The sequence below is a fragment of the Hipposideros armiger genome, unplaced genomic scaffold, assembly GCF_001890085.2.
Source record: "Hipposideros armiger isolate ML-2016 unplaced genomic scaffold, ASM189008v1 scaffold_702, whole genome shotgun sequence".
Classification (NCBI taxonomy): domain Eukaryota; kingdom Metazoa; phylum Chordata; class Mammalia; order Chiroptera; family Hipposideridae; genus Hipposideros; species Hipposideros armiger.
The window spans coordinates 525,126-534,283 of record NW_017732052.1 but is presented as its reverse complement, the minus strand read 5'-3'; positions in this window follow the sequence as shown (position 1 = coordinate 534,283).

The window sequence follows — 9,158 nt, the reverse complement described above, 5'->3', positions numbered from 1 at the left end:
GAGGACTTTATTCTGTTTTAAAGACTAAATGCCTTATTTTCTTTCAACTGCGGCCTGACCACAATATAAGCTTGATAATGGCGAATCCTGGCCACTTATAAGAATCCTTCACCCTGATGCTCTCCAGGATTTAGACAACCTCCTCCACTCCACCGGCAGGGTAGATGGGATATGGTTTTCCCATCCTGGCTTTCTTTGAGCTGTGACAGGACTTGTCCCATTTCCCACCTAAGGGCGAATCACGCCTCTTCGGTTTAGCTTCAGCTTCTTCTCCTCCTGCTCCAGAGTCCTCACCCCCTAATCCTGATCCAGATCCTTTCAACCCCCCCTGCTTTTTTCTCCTCCTCCACGACCTCCGCTAGTTCAAACCCCCCCACACCATATCAACCCACTGCCCCCGTGTCACACCAGATCCTTCCTCAATGCCCGATCCTCCCGCTTCCTCCACTATGGCCCCGCCTGCTCCTGACCTTTCTGGCTTTCCTCATCCCTGAGCTGGACAGCCTTGTGTGCCCCCAGTCACTCAGATGCCTCTCAGGGAAGTGGCAGGCACTGAAGGCCCAGTTAAGGTTCATGTCCCTTCCCCAGTGATGGACCTGAGTCAGACTGAACCTAAGCTAGGTTCCTTTTTCTTCTGACCCCTCCTGCTTTACTAAAGAGTTTGAATACCTCACCCTTAGCTATGACCTTACTTGGCAGAACATCTATCAATAAAGCATTCTCTCCACAAGTACTAACTCTGATGAAAAGGATCGTATCATTCAGAAGTCTCGGGAAATAGCCGACTCCATACATCGCCAAAATAATAACATCCATCCCCCTGGGGAAGATGGCTGCTCCTATCCAGGATCCTAAGTGGAATTACCAGACTCACCCCCACTCCCATCCCGACTGCCTAAAGAGAGACCATATGGTTAATTGTCTCCTTCAGGGTCTGAAGGCAGCTATTCAGAAAGCTGTTAATTATGAAAAAGTTAGGGAAATCTACCAGGATCACCATGAGAACCCAGCTGTTTTTCTCTCGCCTTTCAGAGGCCCGACAAACCTAACACTAACATTAATCCTGGCTACGGATAGTAGCATCATCTTAGCCATGCATTTCATCACTCAGTCAGCTTCTGATACTCACAGGAAGCTTCAAAAACCAGAAAAAGGCCCTCACGCCCCACAAAAAGATCTTTTAGAACTCTCCTTTAAGGTCTTCAACAATCGAGATGAGGAGAGTAGGCAGGCCCACACTCAGGCCTTACACATGGTTGCTGCGGCAGTTTCCTAAGCTGTTAGGCTGTGCCAGCCCCGAAGGAAAGAACTGGGACTCCAATCCTCTGCGCCGCCAAATCAGCCAGGTGCCTGCTTTAAATGTCGTCCTCCTGGACGCTGGAGTTGCCCTTGTCCTAACCCAAGGCCCCCTACTAAGCTTTGCCCCCTGTGTGGCCATGTGGGCCGCTGGAAATCAGATTGTCCTTGGGCCTCTTCAAGGCTCAGGAACATCCACTTCCTGGCCCCAGCCAAACACCATGCCTGCCACAGCACCAGCAGACAGGAATAATCTTTCCCTCCTGCGGATCCTCCACACCGATGAAGATCAAAGGGGCCTGGTCCCGTCACAGTCCTCCACCTCCACCATATGCATAACAGAAGCAAGGGTAAGTCTCCTAGCTGCCAATAAGGCCATTTCTTTCCTTCTGGACACGCGGGCCACTTACTAAGCACTCCGCGAATTTTCTGGCAAGCTCTTTCCCTCTCTCGTCTCGATTGTGGGGGTCGATGGGATACCTTCTCACCCCATGGCTACCCCACTGCTTTTATATTCCTTAGAGGGACACCCTTCTACCCATTCCTTCCTAGTCTTACCCCTTTGTCCCACTCTTATTTTAGGAAAGGACATTCTCTCCAAATTTCATTCCACCCATTATTGGTAGCCTTCTTCGGCTACCACTTTTCTCGGTTTACTAGCAGAATCACCCCCAGAACCCACCCTTTCTTCCCCTTCTAACCCATGTGACATTAACCACTCAATATGGGATGCCTCCCAACCCATTATCGCCACTCACCACCCACCTCTTACTATCTCACTCAGAGATCCCACTCACTTTCCCGCTAAAGCTCAATATCCTATTTCTCGACAAGGCCTCCTTAGTCTCAAACCTTTAATTTCTAAGTTCCTCCACGTGAAGATCCTCCACCCCGCTTTTACCCCTTGCAGTACTCCCACTCTCCCAGTCAAGAATCCAGATGGGACATACCGTTTCGTTCAAGACCTTTAAATTATAAACAAGGCAGTTTTCCCGTCCACCCTGTAGTTCCCAATCCATATACTCTTTTATCCCTCATACCATCCTGATACTCAATGTTTTACTCTACTTGATCTTAAGGATCCTTTTTTTTTCTATTCCTTTATACCCCGATTCCCAGGACCTGTTCATCTTTACCTGGACTGAACCTGATACCAACTTTTCTCAACAATTAACCTGGACAGTCCTCCCTCAGGGCTTTAGGGATAGCCCCCATCTTCTTGGGCAGGCCTTAGCTCAAGACCTAACCTCGCTTTCCCTTCCTGGCTCTACAATTCTCCAATACATTGATGATCTCATCCTTCATAGCCCTACACATAATAGCTCCACTTCCCATACCTGCCTACTCCTTAATTATCTGGGGCTCCAGATAGGTTATTGTGTCTCCAGCCATAATGCCCAACTCTCCACCCTAACCATCACCTACCTGCCTTTCCCTAGGTCACTAGGAAATCACTGCACAATGCAAAACTTTCATTTGCTCTAGACCTTTCCCCTCTACTAAACAGGATCTTCTCTCTTTCCTTGACTTGGTTGGATATTTTCACATCTGGACCTCCAATTTTGGCCTCTTTGTCAAACCCCTTTACCAGGCTGCCACCAGCACCCCTCCAGAAACCTCTCCTGCCTACTTCACAGACCACCTCCACTTTTTCTCAACTCCAGACAGCTCTCATTTCCACCACGCCATTGCTTTACCCCACCTGACTAAGCATTGTTTCCTATATACCCATGAATCTCAGGGGCTTGCTCTAAGCCGCTTGGGTCAGAAATTGGGCCTGATCTCAAAGCCATCATTTAGTGTCTAAACAACTAGACCCCACTGCCTGGGGCTGGCACCCCTGCCTCTATGTCCTTGCCGCCTCTGCCCTCTTCAGTTTACAGGATTTCAAACTTACTTACTCTCAAACTATCACTGTTTTCTCACCCCATTCAGTCCTTAGTCTTCTTAATAATAAGGCCCCTTCCTTTCTTATCCTCACCCATTATCAACTTCTGACCTCTCCACACATTACTCTTCTTCAGGCTCCTGCTCTCACTCCCTCCATACTTCTTCCTAGTGCCACCTCTGTCTCTCATTCCTGCATTGAGGAACTCAAATCTTCCTGACTTCTTCATCCTGACCTTTCTGACAAACCTCCTTCCTGATCCAGATTACACCTGGTTTGTTAACAGTTACATTTGTAACAGAGAGCACCATTCAGGCTATGCTGTTACCTCTGTCTATGAACTTACAGAATCTTCCCCTCTCCCTTCTAACACTTCTACTCAGAAGGCCAAACTTATTGCCTTTTCACGTGCCCTAACCCTAGACAAAGGATGCTCTGTCAACATTAATACTCCAATTATGCCTTTCATATTGTCCATTCCCATGCTGCAGTCTGGGAAAACATGTTTCCCTTGCCTCCCAAGGTACCCCTGTAGCCCATGGTCCCTTAATCCTCAAGCTTATTGAGGCTCTCCAACTCCGTGCTGTGCTTCTCTTATACACTGCAGGGGCCACCAAAAGGGCCCTGGTCTTGTTGCCATTGGTAACAACAAGGCTGATAGGGAGGCATGGCAGGCCGCCCTCTTCAGCTCTAGAGAGGCCTGTTACCCAACTCCTTGCCATCCCTGACCATCAGCCCACCTTAGTCCCACAAAATTACTTTACCAGACAGGGAGCCATTTGGGAGGGCCCCTGGCTTACCTCTGCTGGCAAACCTATCCTGAACGATAACCAGGCTTTAAACATCCCTACAGCTTCCTACAACTCTCTTCACATTGGACAGAGACCACTACTCACTTTATGCCCTTTTATCACTTGCCTACATCTTTCTTCCTTTTAGCCCACGTCACCCAGGCTTGCTCTATTTGCTGCCTCTCTAACCCCCAGTGAGCCATTCGGCCTCCCCCATCCTTCCCTGCCCATCAGGCCCCAGACCACATCCCTGGCCAAGACTGGCAAATCGATTTCACTCATATGCCACACATCCGCCGACACTGCTATTTTCTCACCTTCCTGGATACTTGATCTGGATGACTAGAAGCCTTCCCTGCCACATATGAAAAAAATCCTCCATGGTCACCCATGCCCTGCTCCACAACATTATCCCCATTTTGGCCTCCTTTTAACCATCCAGAGCAACAATGATCCTAGTTTTACTTCCCAAATTACCCAACAAGTTGCCACCTCTCTTGATATTCAATGGTGACTGCACATCCCGTATCATTCCCAATCTTCTAGAAAAGTAGAAAGGGCTCATCTTACCCTCAAAACTCAGTTAACCAAGCTGCCCTTAGAACTCCATCAGGACTGGATTCCCCTCCTCCCTATCGCCCTTTCCCACCTCTGCGTGCCTCCCCCGCCCCATGCTCCCACTTTCCTTAGCCCATCTGAACTCATGTATGGTCACCCTTTACTCCTTGGCAACATAAGCCCCTTCCTTCTTCCTTGGTGATTATCTCCCTACCCTTTCCTTCACCCGACACCTCTTCCACTACCATGCTGATACCTTCCTCCTCAAACCTCAGGCTGGAATTGAAATTCCAGCAACTCCTCTAGAACCAGGAGATGGGGTCCTCTTGAAGGCGCTCCCAGATTAAGTCCACCCCCTCCATCCCCAATGGGAAGAACCCTATCAAGTCATCCTAATGACCCCCTCAGCAGCCAAATTATTAGGGATACCTTCTTGGATTCACCTATCTAAGCTCAAAAAGGCCCTGGAGCCAGCAACTCCGGACATAGACCAAGAAAAACAACAGAAGCTGGACCAGCCAGAGGGATCCCAGCCAGACACCCCACTGGACATCTATACCTGCACTCGGATGAGGGACGCAAAGGTGACAATACATAAGTAACAGACCACATGAGTAATAAGACCTCACAGGTACGTGCTGGGCAAGTTTACAATATCATCTTAGAGGATCTGATTCAAATGCCCCCCGATAGTTTAAGGGACTTAACCCACATCCAGGTAGAAAAACCGATCTGAGAACTGGCCTTTGACAAACTGTTACCAGCTGAGCTTCAGGACTACTTGGAACTCTCTGTAATCCCCAAACCCTTCTATCCTGGACTGTCAAAATGCACCCTAGCCCTCTCTTTTCCTCCCTAGGTTTACTCTTTTTTTTTTTTTAAGATTTTTTATTGGGGTATTGGGGGGATGGGAACAGCGCTGGGGAATTAGGGGAAGGGGAACAGACAAGCTGCTGTTGTTTTGTTCTTCAGTCTAGTTTTGGAGGACGTTGCTTCACTGGCCCAAGTTGGCACCATCATTGCTCTCTTCCCGGGTGAGGCAGATCAGTTGCTGGCTTCTGGATGGCCGCTTACTGCGGCTGCTGGCCGCTCACACTAGCTGCTGGCTACACATGGTAGCCCATGGCAACCCACTGCCACCGGGGCTGCAGCCTATGCCGTCACCAGTGACTCACGGCAGCCCAGCTCCAGGTTGAGCTGTTGTTCAGCATCTTAGCTGTAGAGGGCAGCATCACTGGCCCTCACATATGGGACCTGAACCGGGGCCCTCTGGCGTCCCAAGCCAGTTCTCAACCATCGCACTACTCGGCCGGCCCAAGGTTTACTCTTTTACCTCACCCTTCTCTGCTATCTCCCCTCCCCTAAACACGGGGACTGGGAAAACAATTTTTTAATCAATGCATCTCACATTTTAACTGCAGGTCAAGATTTAACTAGATGCTGGATCTGCCATACCAACCCCAAAACGCCTTCTAGATACAATACCCATGTTAAGGCTTATCCAATTACTAACCTCTCTCTAATCCAAGCTCTGAGCACCTCCTTCCAGGATGAGAGGCCCCCGTTTTCCTTCAGGGTTCGCTGGGAACGTAATCCACACCTCTGCTTCTGACTGACTCCCTTACAACATAGGATTTTCAACTTCTTCCAGACCTCTCTTACCTGTAACGCATCCTTAGGCTGCACTCCCTGCTTTAATAACACCCATACATCCAACATTGACCCCTTCCAGGCCCTTGGCGCCTTACCCCAGGGCGGCTCAGCTAACTTAACAACTGGCGACATCCTAAAGCCTCTCAACTGGTCTCAGCTCCTCTGCCAACCTATCTTCAGTCAACCGTGCACCCCTAATTACACCCATTATTGTCCTGAGACTATTACAACCTTGAACCAAGCCAACTCGATGAGCTGCAGACCATGGAAACTGAACAAATCCCTTCCAGGGACCTTACCCAGCTTTAACCCACCTCCAGCTTTCCCCTACACATCCAAGCTTGCCAACCTAGGTCCTTTCAAATCTTGTATCTCCCCTCTGTCCTATATCCTCCTCAGCCGATATAACTCTACCAATAACACTCTCATCCCTGCCCCGCCAGGCCTGATGTGGCTATGCAGGACCCCTAACAGCTGGTTCACTACCCAACAGGAGCCCCTTGTAGCCATAGCCCACTCCCACCTTGATAATTCCCTACACAGAGGAGACTGCACCCTAAGCACCTTGGCCCCACAGGGCCTTACCATTCTAAATCTTGCCCAGAGCCCACCTTCACATAGACAGAACAGGGGTTTAGGACTCGTGGTGACTGCAGCAATAGTGACCTCCGCCCCTTGGGGGGTTTCGCCGATCATGAACACATTCTAAGGGAGCTCACTAAGTCCACAGAGGACACTTTCCGAGAAACGGCAGGTGCCCTGACCGGACTCGCCAGGTCTTTAGACTCACTAGCCAAAGTTGTCTTCGACAACCGCCTTGCTCTAGACTACCCCCCATTGGACCAAAGGGGTGTTTGTGCGGTCATTAACAAGATGTGCTGTACCTCTGTTAATAATTAAGGGCAAGTTGAAACCAGTATCAAAAAGGTTTATGAACAGGCTGAATGGCTGCACAAATAAAACAGTCAAGAGGCGACTAGCTCCTTGACCTCCTGGTTCCCAAGCTCCTCTTGGGTACTCCCACTCCTAGGCCCCTTAGTTACCTTATTTCTCCTCTTACTTTTCGGCCCCTTCTTGCTCCATCTGCTCATTAACTTCATGCAGAAACCACAGCCGAAGTTACTGGCAGGCAAAGAGCTCTCACCATGCTCTTACAAGAGCACCCCTACAGCCCCTCACCCAAAACTCTAATCAGGGACCCCGATCGATGCCACTGCTCAGCAGGAAGCAGCTACAGAAAATGGACCGCAGCCCCTTTTCCTAAGAATAGTTACCAAACCCAGAGGGAGAATTTGTTAGGCTGTATTTAGGCCAGGAGCAGAAACCTTATCTTAAAAGCCATCTTGTCTTGCTTTGTACCTTGTACCTGCTGGCTTGTGTTTGTCTCCTAGGGGCTTATGATCAGTGGTACTGGGTGGTCCAGACAGTGGCCTGGGGGCAAGGATGTGGAATCGGAGAATTGGTCATGCCCCAAAAACCGTTTTTGCAAGAGACAATGCAACAAAAACTCCAAGAAGCATTGAAGGGGTAACAGCCTTGTTGACCCCCTCCTATAAAACTGCATACCCCTTTTTGCTCAGGGAGGTTATGGTCTTTTCTATTCTGACCTCCCACATCTCAAACATGCCAAATAAATTCTAATAGATCAATTACAACTCATTCCTCTGGCTGTGCCTAACAATATGAAGCAGGGATCTATTGAATTGAAGGCCCCATACCTTTCCCCACAAGTTGTAAAATAACTCAGAAACCAAAAAGCACATGAGAAGGAGAATGCTCCACCCATGACTCCCTGCCTCACAAAGTATACCTTTTCCTGTTTGGATTGCATCTCCTGTGACTAGACTGGAACACCTTTATTATCCCTTTGCCTTTGCTGAGCTGAAAGTCGAGAAGCAATTTTTAGAGTTATGCTGATTGGGATCATCTTTTTCATGATGTACTGATCTCCAAAGCCTGGTATCCCTGGGGTTGAATTTGGAAAGATGTAAATTGGTTTCCTAATATTACATTTGCAATGTGTAAATTAATAACTTGACATTTCACAGCTGTTTTAAAGGCTGTGCTTTAAAGAATGAAATATCAATCACAAATATACATACACCCAGAAATGTCAAATCCCACCCAAATGAATCCTACCACAAATTAGCAGCGGGTCACATTGTTCTGCTGTCTTTCACCTGTGATGCATTTCCTCCCTTTCCAGGTTAAGAGCTCCCCTGGAGAGGCTTAAAACTATTTTATACCACATAGAAAAGATGGGTGGTGAGCTGCTTTAATAACAGCATATAGTGTCCAAATGCTAAATCTATTTGTAAAGAGGTAATGTGGTATAGTGAAAGGAGAAATTAAAATAGGAGTCAAAATACCTGGATTGAATTCCCAAGGTTGTGTTTAAGAGTTAGTTGGATTTAGAACTCTTATAGCCTCAGTTTTCCCATCTTTACAATTGGCCTTGTCAATTTCACAGTATTATCTAAAATTGCCTTGCCTAACTCAGAGGGGTTTACATAGTTAGAATGAGCTAATAAATATTCCATTTTAATTTTTAAAAATAAGCTTAGAGAACTACAAAGAATTATTAATGCTCTAAGGAGTAATGTTTTCTCTCTGGTTATGTGCGCTTATGTCATCATGTGTACCCTGCTTGTCAGGTCACTTGGGGAATGACAAATTGTCTCACATAAGAAATAATTTATAGAAATGAACTGTCATTCAGTGATTGAGTCCACATGATAAATATTGGCAAGAGCCACTTAACTACATTCATGCCTAAAGGACTTCTATCACCTTTTCATTAATTTTATCTCTTATTAGTTTCAGATGTACAAAACAATGTAATAGATATTTACACCACTCACAAAGTGATAACCCCCCTATATTCCCTATGCTGTACTCCACATTCGGGGACGATATATATATATATATATATATATATATATATATATATATATATATATATATATATATAT